The following is a 350-nucleotide window of genomic DNA, read 5'->3' as shown; positions in this document are numbered from 1 at the left end:
TAGCCATACTTAAATAATATATATGGTTTGAGGCATAGAATTTTCTCGCATTATTTGAGAAAGAAAATCTCGAAATTTATTCAATATTATTATTCTAAGTAATGGCTGATATTATTTACTGTAAAAATATTTAAGCAAGAAAATAAAATACTTTAGTACATTACCTTTGTAAAACAATTTTAAAATGATCTCAAATTGGACTTTTGATTTTTCTATGAAAAATACTAGATTAGATTCTAAAACTATAAATTTTGATGAACCCAAAAGTCATGATGTTGTGATTAGTGAAAAAAGAAAACAGAAAAAAAAAATTGATGAAGAAAAAATATTTGAAAATGTTAATAATTTTA

The 350-nt window shown here is 21.4% G+C and overlaps 1 protein-coding gene across 1 annotated transcript in view; it reads left to right on the top strand.

Annotated features, from left to right (window-relative positions):
• The window catches only part of LOC110268288, a 4,454-nt gene that overhangs the window by 809 nt on the left and 3,295 nt on the right, over nt 1-350 (top strand). The window lies entirely within an intron of this gene.

The sequence above is a fragment of the Arachis ipaensis genome, chromosome B10 (genome assembly GCF_000816755.2).
Source record: "Arachis ipaensis cultivar K30076 chromosome B10, Araip1.1, whole genome shotgun sequence".
Taxonomy (NCBI): domain Eukaryota; kingdom Viridiplantae; phylum Streptophyta; class Magnoliopsida; order Fabales; family Fabaceae; genus Arachis; species Arachis ipaensis.
Note: the sequence above shows the minus strand (reverse complement) of the source record. Positions and strands in the feature narration are given on the sequence as shown.